Source organism: Oncorhynchus nerka, unplaced genomic scaffold (assembly GCF_034236695.1).
Source record: "Oncorhynchus nerka isolate Pitt River unplaced genomic scaffold, Oner_Uvic_2.0 unplaced_scaffold_1307, whole genome shotgun sequence".
Taxonomy (NCBI): domain Eukaryota; kingdom Metazoa; phylum Chordata; class Actinopteri; order Salmoniformes; family Salmonidae; genus Oncorhynchus; species Oncorhynchus nerka.
The window spans coordinates 128,026-140,418 of NW_027040046.1; the positions used below are offsets into that span (position 1 = coordinate 128,026).

A 12,393-nucleotide genomic window follows, 5' to 3' on the forward strand; every position below is an offset into this window, starting at 1 on the left:
TTGATTAATTTGGGCTCGTTCGACATTGCAGCCGACAGTGCAGGTGGCTGCTGACTGCTGACTAATTTACAAATCACCTTGCATCATAAATAACTACTCATTATTATTTATAAATCAGTCAGCCAGTCGCCGTTTACCCACAATGCAGCATGGATTTGATGCTCTCGAACACGGCCAGGGGTTTCGTAGAAGACATGAAGGCTACGCTGCTACGGTGTGGGACGTCATCTTTAAAAATGTGGCTGTTCTAAATTCTGTGTCGCTCAAAGCCTTGAGTAATGAACCTATTTAACAAAAAAAACAATTATCTGGAAAGAGCCAATGCTTCAGGAAGCTTTGTTTCCCCATCACTACTTTTCAGCATGTTTTCTGTGAATTCGACTACGGGAGTTTTGTAACTTTTTCCACCTTGGCTTACTGTTAGTTGGGTTATAATTGGTCTCCGGTAGTTGGTCTCTGCTGACCATAACCGCGCTGGTTGGTTATGTTGTTTAGGCAAATAGCTAGTTGGCTAAATAGCAAACGTTAGCTGGCTGTCTAAGATAACTGCATATAGCTAACATTCTTTGATTGGTTAGATGGCATTATGTATTTCCAAAACGTTGGTTTACTTTAATCACTCAAGTCATGAGTGCAAACGATTGGTTTAATTTAAAGTTATACATTTTAAGTTATTTCTGTTGTAGTTAACATCATAGGTAAGGATTGGTTAATTTCCAGTTTTTAAGTATGGTATTTAAGATGATTGATGAGAAAAGTATCGTCCAACCATCGGGTAACTTGTTTCATGCACATCAAAGGTGAGGGTGAATTTCAGATGTTCACTGCTTGTATTGATGAAGGAGTGGAATTGATGAAGTTCCTCTGCTGTCCCCTGGAATAGAAAGAACACGTCATCAATGAATACTTTTTCAGAGCCTGATGAGATGCTAGAATGGATTGTTAGGGCTGACAATCACATTCTTCTCTAACAACCCCACATACAGTTACACATAATTAGATGCTATTTTTTTTTAACTACAATGGCCATAATGACCTGAGCGCCTACTTGTCTTGTCTGTGTTTCTTTTACACCTGCTACGTAAAAGAGACTGAAGAATGTGTAACAGTATAGCTTCCGTCCCTCTCCTCGCCCCTACCTGGGCTCGAACCAGGGACTCTGCACACATAAACAACTGCCTCCCACGAAACATCGCTATTAGCGCACACCCGCTAACTAGCTAGCCATTTCACATCGGTTACAAATGCACAATGGTCAATGCTATCTGGGATTCTTGGGACATCCCTACCCTAAATCCTAACCTTAACCCCTAATTTAACCATTTTAAATGTAAACTTCAATGGGCTAGGGACGTCCCAAGAATGTATCGCTACCTGAAATTACACAATCTAAGTGATTGATAGTTGGTATTCAGCAGTCATAAAGCCTTATTTATTTTAATGAACTACTAATTTTTTTGTCAGACAGCAGCTCTACACTTTATTGAGTGACTGATCCATTCATCCTTCCAACCCTCCTCAGCCTTCCTCTCCTCTGAAGACCCAGTGAGGGTGGAGCTCAGTCAGAGAGCTGTTGAGGGACTGGTTAGGAAGAACACTTCTACAGCCAGAGAGGTGAGAGGTCACACATGGTTTAGATGGTAAATATTTATGTCCCCTTAGTGGTTCATCACATCAGCAAAAGGGAATATGTTCCATCATCCATGTTTATTTACATTAGTGCAAATTGACCACTGATATTGGTGTAATTTCCCACCCCTTTTGGCTGTATGAAAGTTAATTTCAAATCAAAATCAAATCAAATTTATTTATATAGCCCTTCGTACATCAGCTGATATCTCAAAGTGCTGTACAGAAACCCAGCCTAAAACCCCAAACAGCAAGCAATGCATGTGTAGAAGCACGGTGGCTAGGAAAAACTCCCTAGAAAGGCCAAAACCTAGGAAGAAACCTAGAGAGGAACCAGGCTATGTGGGGTGGCCAGTCCTCTTCTCTTCTGGCTGTGCCGGGTGGAGATTATAACAGAACATGGCCAAGATGTTCAAATGTTCATAAATGACCAGCATGGTCCAATAATAATAAGGCAGAACAGTTGAAACTGGAGCAGCAGCACGGTCAGTTGGACTGGGGACAGCAAGGAGTCATCATGTCAGGTAGTCCTGAGGCATGGTCCTAGGGCTCAGGTCCTCCGAGAGAGAGAATTAGAGAGCACACTTAAATTCACACAGGACGCCGAATAGGACAGGAGAAGTACTCCAGATATAACACACTGACCCTAGCCCCCCGACACATAAACTACTGCAGCATAAATACTGGAGGCTGAGACAGGAGGTCTCAGGCACACACATTTGTTCTTTGCTATTATGGTCATTTGTGTAGAATGTACTTTTCCCCACTCATTCACCCCACCTCTTTACGTTGCTTATTTATATTCAGTGGCCTGACTGCATCCAGACTGTCAAAGGCCCATCCTGGTAGATCTGAACCTAATGCAGTTTGGAGTGATCAGATGACAGAAGTCACATTTAGGTGCCAGGTGTAACTGAGGCCATAGACGCTCCATATCGATTACTTTTAATGTTTTATATAATATGACTTAAATGTATTTATTTCTGTGTTACAGGGGCAGTCAAGAAATGGAACAGCAAGGCCACAGAACATGACATAAGCAGAGCTGTGGGAGACCACCTCAAGCCCCTGGTAGAGCAGGGGGTGGTGTTTACCACTCCACCACACCTTCAGCAGGCTGGAAAATTAACCCTGATATTTTAAAAGCAGGGCAACAACGTCAATATAATTGTACCCAAAAATTGTCAGTTGGTTGCATAAATAATTATGATTACTAAATGTTACATGAAATGTAAATATTAAATATTCGGTTACAGTCTCATTTTCAACGTCTTTTCAATGACATTTTGCTAGGTGTGATATCCCCAATGTCAAAACACAGTTTTAATGTCTCCAAATCAATAACCAATATGCAGAAACAGTTTGGGATAAATTGAATACCTAAAACTAACATGTTCTATATACACAAACATCTGCCACAATAATCATATTTCTTGTAATTTTTAAAACAAGCTCCTTATAAACTGCACAAGCACCAAAAACACTGTTGTTTTGACAAGAAGCAATAAATCACTGATATCGATTAGAGGGGAAATTAGGTTGTACGTGCTGTTGAAACTAACACAACTTAAACAAACACATGGAAATGGGAGATATATTTCACCTCACTGGTTAGAGGACAACCTGCAGAAGACAGTCAGCTACATTTTGGAGTGATGCATTTAATTTAGGAGTCACTAAACAAAGGAACACAACACTTATTTGTTATAACTCATCGATATCATGCTAAAATCATTTGTGGAAGAGGAGAGAGATGGGGTTGCACGTCCTGTTAAAGCTAACAGCTCAAAAACCACACTGAATCTGGGAGTAATGTGTACATCCTTGGTTAGAGGACAACTTGCAGAAAACAGCTTGATACATTTTGAAGTGTTGCATTTTGATTCAAGTGGATCACGAACGTGGTAAGTGTAACAAAACCATTTTTTGTTAATCACTTTTTGTTAAATAATACTCTTCCATTTCAGAGCCTGGATTTTCCCCTGAGGCTAATATCCATATCATGTTGACGTCAATAGAACAGGGGACAAATGTTTAGGGTTCTATTTAGGGTTCTACATTGTGACGTCATTAAAATACTCCTACTACAATGTTAAAACATTCTACATTGTGACATGTTTTCATTGATATCATGAAATAACTCATTCATGTATGTATTTTCTGATGTTTGATCAGAGATCTTTTATTAAAGTATCTCTTGGCACACTGATCACAGCTATAAGGTCTCTCTCCTGTGTGTGCTCTCTGGTGTGATACCAGATGGCCAGATTGACCAAAACTCTTCCCACATTATTCACAGACAAAGGATTTCTCTCTTGTGTGTATTCTCTGGTGTTGAGTCAGAGTTCTTGATGCAGCAAAACTGTTCCCACATTGACTACAGCTATAAGGTTTCTCTCCTGTGTGTATTCTCTGGTGCACTGTCAGCGCTCCAGATTGGGAAAAACTCTTCCCACATTGATCACAGCTATAAGGTCTCTCTCCTGTGTGTGTTCTCTGGTGCACTCTCAGATCTCCAGATTGACCAAAACTCTTCCCACATTGACCACAGCTATAAGGTTTCTCTCCTGTGTGTGTTCTCTGGTGCACTCTCAGATCTCCAGATTGACCAAAACTCTTCCCACATTGACCACAGCTATAAGGTTTCTCTCCTGTGTGTACTCTCTGGTGCACTGTCAGTGCTCCAGATTGGGCAAAACTCTTCCCACATTCATCACAGCTATAGGATTTCTGTCCTGTGTGTATTCTCTGGTGTGATATCAGGTTGCTTTGTTGAGTAAACCTCTTCCCACATTGAGTACAGCTATAAGGTTTCTCTCCTGTGTGTGTTCTCTGGTGTGATATCAGGCCGGATGGATTAGTAAAACTCTTCCGACATTGAGTACAGCTATAAGGTTTCTCTTCTGTGTGTATTCTCTGGTGTGTTATTAGGCTGCTGAGCTGAGTAAAACTCTTCCCACATTGAGTACAGCTATAAGGTTTCTCTCCTGTGTGTGTTCTCCGGTGTAATGTCAGAGAGCTAGATGTAGTAAAACTCTTCCCACATTCATCACAGCTATAGGATTTCTCTCCTGTGTGTATTCTCTGGTGTGATATCAGGTTGCATTGTTGAGTAAACCTCTTCCCACATTGAGTACAGCTATAAGGTTTCTCTCCTGTGTGTGTTCTCTGGTGTGATATCAGGCCGGATGGATTAGTAAAACTCTTCCGACATTGAGTACAGCTATAAGGTTTCTCTCCTGTGTGTATTCTCTGGTGTGTTATTAGGCTGCTGAGCTGAGTAAAACTCTTCCCACATTGAGTACAGCTATAAGGTTTCTCTCCTGTGTGTGTTCTCTGGTGTAACGTCAGAGAGCCAGATGTAGTAAAACTCTTCCCACATTGATCACAGCTATAAGATTTCACCCCTGTGTGTGTTCGCTGATGAATTGTAATGCCTGATGAGGTGAATCTCTTCCCACAGTCAGAGCAGCAGAGAGTTCTCTTCCCTGTGGATCTCTGCAGGTGTTTCTTGGGGTGTTCTAATGTGGAGAGACTCTTCTCTGCCTCGTCAGTGTCATGAGGTTGTTGAGGCTCCCCAGAGGACCCACGGTAGTCCCGTCTCTCTCCTGTGTGAACAACAAAGTCAGACAGATGGTTAAAAGCCCACAACAGCGGAAATCCACTGTAAAAGGTCATGTGACTGTCATTCAAAAATGATTTCCTGGACCAGCTGATGATAGTTGAACATGTGACTGTAATTAAACAGCTACAGAATTAAATATTATGTGTAATTATTGAAGAACCGCGTTAATGACAGTATCCATTTGGGTGTTGTCAATAAAGTTAAGGTGACTCTCAGTTAGAATCACTGGATTTTGCAAACGCTGAAATTATTTAGAATTTCTGTGCCCATGAAAACTGTTTTCCCATCGTAATATAAGGAAACTAAATGTTACGTAGGTAGAGTGCATTTCAGAGACCCGAATACAAAAAACGGTCCTAACAGGACAATAATCTAAACCACAAGGCCAAATCTACACTGGAGGAGCTTACCAAGATGACATTGAATGTTCCTGAGTGGCCTAGTTACAGTTTGGACTTAAATCGTCTTGAAAGTCTATAGCAAGACTTGAAATGGCTTTCTAGCAATGATCAACAACCAACTTGACAGAACAGGAAGGATTTAAAAAGAAAAATGAATTTCACATGAAGATCAGTCGCCTATTGGATGACATCATGACTTCCTATCAAGCCAACTCCTTGAATACCTTACTATGACATCACTCACTCCTTCTAGTTTGCAGTTGTCTAAAAAAAAAAAAAAACTATTTTGCTCAAAACATTTATTTGTTTCCCTTCAGTGTGTTTATACTTTACAACAGGAAAAAGAAAATGAATCACCAGATGACATCATGAACAATTCATACATTTTTTCTTTTTCAACTTTATTTAACCAGGTAGGCCAGTTAAGAACAAGTTCTCATTTACAACTGCGACCTGGCCAAGATAAAGCAAAGCAGTGCGACTAAAACAACAAAGAGTTACACATGGAATAAACAAACGTACAGTCAATAACACAATGGAAACATCTATATACAGTGTGTGCAAATGGAGTAAGGAGGCAAAGCAATAAATAGGCCAGAGTAGCAAAGTAATTACAATTTAACAAATTAACACTGGAGTGATAGATGAGCAGATGATGTGCAAGTAGAAATACTGGTGTGCAAAAGAGCAGAATGATCGGTAAACTGCTCATTTACATTTACATTTACGTCATAGGGAGAAGAGCAGGCCAGAGGTGGATGAACGCAGTGCCCTTGTTTGGGTGTAGGGCCTGATCAGAGCCTGGAGGTACTGAGGTGCCGTTCCCCTCACAGCTCCGTGCCAGGCAAGCACCATGGTCTTGTAGCGGATGCGAGCTTCAACTGGAAGCCAGTGGAGAGAGCGGAGGAGCGGGGTGACGTGAGAGAACTTGGGAAGGTTGAACACCAGACGGGCTGCGGCGTTCTGGATGAGTTGTAGGGGTTTAATGGCACAGGCAGGGAGCCCAGCCAACAGCGAGTTGCAGTAATCCAGACGGGAGATGACAAGTGCCTGGATTAGGACCTGCGCCGCTTCCTGTGTGAGGCAGGGTCGTACTCTGCGGATGTTGTAGAGCATGAACCTACAGGAACGGGCCACCGCCTTGATGTTATTTGAGAACGACAGGGTGTTGTCCAGGATCACGCCAAGGTTCTTAGCGCTCTGGGAGGAGGACACAATGGAGTTGTCAACCGTGATGGCGAGATCATGGAACGGGCAGTCCTTCCCCGGGAGGAAGAGCAGCTCCGTCTTGCCGAGGTTCAGCTTGAGGTGATGATCCGTCATCCACACTGATATGTCTGCCAGACATGCAGAGATGCGATTCGCCACCTGGTCATCAGAAGGGGAAAGGAGAAGATTAATTGTGTGTCGTCTGCATAGCAATGATAGGAGAGACCATGTGAGGTTATGACAGAGCCAAGTGACTTGGTGTATAGCAGAATAGGAGAGGGCCTAGAACAGAGCCCTGGGGGACACCAGTGGTGAGCCCGTGGTGAGGAGACACCAGTGGTGACGCAATCCAGCGTGGGCCGCGCCGGAGATGCCCAACTGGAGAGGGTGGAGAGAGGACTGATGGTTCTCGCAGCCTGAGGAAGTACAGTTCCACCCAGTCAAAACTGTTCGCTGCTCTGGCCCCCAATGGTGGAACAAACTCCCTTGTGACCCGGCGCCGACTGAGATGGCAGCCACTTCCTAAACTATGCAGTTTTTTGTTTTTTTACGTGTTATTTCTTACATTAGTACCCCAGGTCATCTTAGGTTTCATTACATACAGTCGAGAAGAACTACTGAATATAAGATCAGCCCAACTCACCATCAGGAAACCAAGAATGCCCAACTTCTGCCTTACAAACAGGACATCTCATAATGGATGGATACTACTGGGAGGATCTGATGCATTCTTATTGTTCCAGTCTCTTGACAACAAGTTGACGAAATCCGAGCAAGAGTCATTCCTCAGACTCAATCTCAAGTTATACTGGGAGAGGATCTACTGTAGAGCTCTGTACCAGAGGTGAGAAAGAGTTAGCCTTGTTGGTATCACTGCATTGTGATGAACTAGAAGCACAAGCATTTCGCTAGGACTCAAATAACATCTGCTAACCATGTGTATGTGACAAATAAAAATTGATTTGATTTGATTAGATTAGGTCTAGAAGGATGAGAGCAGAGGAGAGAGAGTTAGCTTTAGCAGTGCGGAGCGCCTCCGTGATACAGAGAAGAGCAGTCTCAGTTGAATGACTAGTCTTGAAACCTGACTGATTTGGATCAAGAAGGTCATTCTGATTCATTGACCAGCATATCGATTGCGCAACAGGGGTGGTATAGCCTACAGGCAGAAACTAAAACAAGAGGCTCCCACGCTGGCCAAGGGTCAGACGCTGACACGTGCTTCAAGAGTTTTGGAGAGAAAAATATTGAAAGCTGATTCGAGGGATACTGGTCTGTAGTTGTTGACATTCGGAGGGATTGATGGCATCGAGTGAAACTGAAAGGTTTTTAATCAGAAGGGTCTGGTGCAACTCTATTCCCTCCGCAAGCTCTCTCAGTGAACAAAGAATCTCAATTCAATGGGAGGCATGTGGCGGGTCTACAGTCAATCACGGTCAGGGATCACGAGTTGATTGCTCCCAGGCAGACTAAATCACTTTTTTGGTGAGGACAATACAGTGCCACTGAGAAGGTCACTTCACTGCAGATGGTCTGGTTAGAAGAGCAGGCCCAGGGGATAGGGTCAAGCGGGCCAGCTGTTGTTGGGTCTGCTGTTCCCACATGCTTCAAGAGGGCCACCATTGTTCCTGTTCCCAAGACTAAGGTAACTGAGATGTCGTCTGGAGAGAGAGGGGAGAAAGAGGTCAGAGCACAGGGTAGGGCAGTGTGAGCAGAACCAGCGGTGTCGTTTGACTTAGCAAACGAGGATCGGATGTCGTCGACCTTCTTTTCAAAAATGGTTCTCAACCACACTGATTACCAATGTGAGAATGCTGTTCATCGACTACAGCCAGGGGCCGATTCAAACCTTCTATCTCAAGGATCAGTACTGTTAAACTCCACCACATCAAGCTGCGAGACCCTGGGTCTCGACCTGACCCAACTCCAGCAACTGGGTAATGGAGGAAGGCCGCCCACAGGTGGTGAGGGCAACAACACATCCTTTAACACAATGCTACCACATAATGTACGAAGTCATCTGCAGAGAGGGAGGAGGGGGAGGAGGATTCAAGAGGGAGGAGAAGGTGGCAAAGAGCTTCCTAGGGTTAGAGGCAGATGCTTGGAATTTAGAGTGGTAGAAAGTGGCTTTAGCAGCAGAGACAGAGGAGGAAAATGTTTAAGAGAGGAGGGAGTGAAAGGATGCCAGGTCCGCAGGGAGGTATAAGACAGTAGTTTTGGAATTGTTAGTTTACCTCCATTTCCGCTCGGCTGCCCGGAGCCCTGTTCTGTGAGCTTTGGCAATGAGTCGTCGAGCCACGGAGCGGGAGGGGAGGACCGAGCCGGCCTGGAGGATAGGGGACATAGAGAGTCAAAGGATGCAGAAAGGGAGGAGAGGAGGGTTGAGGAGGCAGAATCAGGAGATAGGTTGGAGAAGGTTTGAGCAGAGGGAAGAGATGATAGGATGGAAGAGGAGAGAGTAGCGGGGGAGAGAGAGCGAAGGTTGGGACGGCGCGATACCATCCGAGTAGGGGCAGTGTGGGAAGTGTTGGATGAGAGCGAGAGGGAAAAGGATACAAGGTAGTGGTCGGAGACTTGGAGGGGAGTTGCAATGAGGTTAGTGGAGGAACAGCATCTAGTAAAGATGAGGTCGAGCGTATTGCCTGCCTTGTGAGTAGGGGGAAGGTGAGAGGGTGAGGTCAAAAGAGGAGAGGAGTGGAAAGAAGGAGGCAGAGAGGAATGAGTCAAAGGTAGACGTGGGGAGGTTAAAGTCGCCCAGAACTGTGAGAGGTGAGCCGTCCTCAGGAAAGGAGCTTATCAAGGCATCAAGCTCATTGATGAACTCTCCGAGGGAACCTGGAGGGCGATAAATGATAAGGATGTTAAGCTTGAAAGGGCTGGTAACTGTGACAGCATGGAATTCAAAGGAGGCGATAGACAGATGGGTAAGGGGAGAAAGAGAGAATGACCACTTGGGAGAGATGAGGATCCCGGTGCCACCACCCCGCTGACCAGAAGCTCTCGGGGTGTGCGAGAGCACGTGGGCGGACGAAGAGAGAGCAGTAGGAGTAGCGGTGTTGTCTGTGGTGATCCATGTTTCTGTCAGAGCCAAGAAGTCGAGGGACTGGAGGGAGGCATAGGCTGAGATGAACTCTGCCTTGTTGGCCGCAGATCGGCAGTTCCAGAGGCTACCGGAGACCTGGAACTCCACGTGGGTCGTGCGCGCTGGGACCACCAGATTAGGGTGGCCGCGGCCATGCGGTGTGGAGCGTTTGTATGGTCTGTGCAGAGAGGAGAGAACAGGGATAGACAGACACATAGTTGACAGGCTAGAGAAGAGGCTACGCTAATGCAGAGGAGATTGGAATGACAAGTGGACTACACGTCTCGAATGTTCAGAAAGTTAAGCTTACGTAGCAAGAATCTAATTGACTAAAATGATTCAAATGATACAGTACTGCTGAGGTAGGCTAGCTGCGTTGTTGACACTACCCTAGTCAAGTCGTTCCGTTGAGTGTGAAGCTTCTACAATGCTGCTTTCCGGGGGCTAGCTAGCAGTGTTGGTTACGTTACGTTGCGTTAGGAGAACGACAATAGCAGGCTAGCTAACCTAGAAAATCGCTCTAGACTACACAATTATCTTTGAAACAAAGACGGCTATGTAGCTAGCTATGTAGCTAGCTACGATCAAACAAATCACACCGTTGGGACTGTAATGAAATGAAAATGTGATACTACCTGTGGAGCGAAGCGGAATGCGACCGGAATGCGAAAGTTCTATTCAGTAGACGTTGGCTGGCTGTTGGCTAGCTAGGAGTGTCTCCTACGTTAAGGACGACAAAATAGCTGGCTAGCTAACCTCGGTAAATTAAGATAATCACTCTAAGACTACACACTCTAACTACACAATTATCTTGGATACGAAGACAGCAAAGACAACTATGTAGCTAGCTAATACTACACTAATCAAGTCGTTCAGTTGAGTGTGATAGTTACTACAGTGCTACGGTAGCCGGTGAACGTATGCTAGCTGGCTAGCTGCTAGGCAGATAGGAGGACGACGAAATACGATAATAACGCAATTATCACTCTAAGACTCCACACTCTAAACTACACAACAGCTCAGATAGCTGATGCTTAAAGTTAGTGAGGGAGAGTCTCCAGCTTCAGTGATTTTTGCAATTCGTTCCAGTCATTGGCAGCAGAGAACTGGAAGGAAAGGCGGCCAAAGTAGGTGTTAGCTTTGGGGATGACCAGTGAGATATACTTCCTGGAGCACGTGCTATGGGTGGGTGTTGCTATGGTGACCAGTGAGCTGAGTTAAGGTGGCCTAGCAAAGACTTATAAATGACCTGTAGCCAGTGGGTTTGGAGACGGATATGTAGCGAGGGCCAGCCGACGAGAGCATACAGGTCCTAGTGGAGGGTGGTATATGGGGCTTTGGTAACAAAACGGATGGCACTGTGATAGACTGCATCCAGTTTGCTGAGTAGAGTGTTGGAGACTATTTTGAAAATGACATCGCCAAAGTCAAGGATCCGTAGGATAGTCAGTTTTACGAGGGTATGTTAGGCAGCGTGAGTGAAGGTTGCTTCGATGCGAAATAGGAAGCCGATTCTAGATTTGATTTTGGATTGGAAATGCTTAATATTAGTCTGGAAGGAGAGCTTACAGTCTAGCCAGACATCTAGGTATTTACAGTTGTCCACATATTCTAAGTTAGAACCGTCCAGAGTAGTGATGCTGGACAGGTGGGTACGGGCAGTTTACCTTTTATATTGACGACGTTATTGTCCGGTTGAAATGTTATCTATTATTTAGGCTAATAACAACCCGAGGATTGATAATAAACACCGTTTGACATGTTTCTATGAACTTTACTGATTTTTCTTCTGGCTGTTGTGATTGCAAGAAGTTCATCGTTAAACCGATGTGTAACACTTGTCTGTTTTATGAATTTTTATAATGAGTATTTCTGTTTTTGAATTTGGCGCTCTGCAATTTCACTGGATGTTGGCCATAATAGAACAAACTCTGAAGATAGATGGGGGGCAATTCACATGGGGGTTAGTAACAGGCAGCAACAGTGAGAGACTTATTTCTGGAGAGATACATTTTTTAAATTAGAAGCTCGAACTGTTTGGGCATAGACCTGGAAAGTATGATAGAACTTAGAACTTAGTAGATTGCAACTCCTCCCCCTTCGGTAGTTCTATCTTGATGGAAAATGTTGTAATTGGGGATGGACATTTCTGAATTTTTGGTGGCCTTCCTAAGCCACGATTCAGATACGGCAAGGACATTAAGGTTGGTGGAGTTTGCTAAAGCAGTGAGTAAAACAAACTTAGGGAGGAGGCTTCTGATGTTAACATGCATGAAACCAAGGCTTTTACAGTTACAGAAGTCAACAAATGAGAGCGCCTGGGGACACACGGGGCCTGGGTTAACCTCTACATCACCCGAGGAACAGAGTAGTAAGATGAGGGTAGGGCTAAAGGCTATCAGAACTGGTAGTCTAGTGCGTTGGGAACAGAGAATAAAAGGAGCTGA

At 44.5% G+C, this 12,393-nt stretch overlaps 1 long non-coding RNA gene across 1 annotated transcript; it reads left to right on the top strand.

The window, feature by feature from the left end:
• Window positions 1-104: 104 nt before the first annotated feature.
• Window positions 105-2,887, top strand: LOC135568961 (uncharacterized). The gene is made up of 3 exons (XR_010462775.1): window positions 105-214; window positions 1,523-1,614; window positions 2,624-2,887. It is a non-coding gene; the product is annotated as an uncharacterized LOC135568961 (long non-coding RNA).
• The last annotated feature ends 9,506 nt before the right edge of the window (window positions 2,888-12,393 follow it).